The following is a 933-nucleotide window of genomic DNA, read 5'->3' on the forward strand; positions in this document are numbered from 1 at the left end:
ATACATAGAGAGAGAGAAAGGCAGACGGACAAACAACGACAGAGAGAAAGGGAGAGAGAGAAGGACAAAGAGTATGTGAGAGAAAGAGCGAGTTTTGTATTTCGTAGTTATGTGACTTCACCTTATATTCTTTTAGAACTGTTACATCTCCGTTACGGAAGAGCCGTGAACACAATATTAAGAAAATGCACAAGCTGATGTATATAACATAAAATATTAGATAGAATATAATTCCACACTTTACTGGATCATACTAGACATTTTGGTGCAGAAACGTGCGAGGAAATTTTGTGACCCTTCATCATAGACAGACATATTATTAAAAAAGATGTGAATATAATTTTTTTGTGCGTGATTATTTGACTAAGAGGAAGCATTTGCGATAGATTTTAGTGTGTGTGTATGAGTGTATTTACATGTCTATGTATGCATGTACTTACTCATCTATGAAGATATCTATCTGTTCTTATGTGTGTCTGTGTATATATGCATGTGTTTGTGTGTGTGTGCGTGTGTATGCGTGTATGTGTATAAAATATATACATCCAAGCATATAGTTATATATATATATACAAACACACATACACATATATGTCTTTGTGTATATATATATATATATATATGTGTGTGTGTGTGTGTATATATATTCTTATACTTTCTTACTTGTTTCAGTCATTTGACTGCGGCCATGCTGGAGCACCGCCTTTAGTGGAACAAATTTACTCCAGGACTTATTCCTTGTAAGCTTAGTACTCTTGATCACTTTTGCCGAACTGCTAAGTTACTGGGATGTAAATGCACCAGCATCAGTTGTTAAGCGATTTTGAGGGGGCGGGACAAACACAGACATTCATACATATACACATATATTTATATATATACTACAGGTTTCTTTCAGTTTCCGACTACCAGATCCACGGTCGCCCCGAGGCT

The sequence above is a fragment of the Octopus bimaculoides genome, chromosome 5 (assembly GCF_001194135.2).
Source record: "Octopus bimaculoides isolate UCB-OBI-ISO-001 chromosome 5, ASM119413v2, whole genome shotgun sequence".
Classification (NCBI taxonomy): domain Eukaryota; kingdom Metazoa; phylum Mollusca; class Cephalopoda; order Octopoda; family Octopodidae; genus Octopus; species Octopus bimaculoides.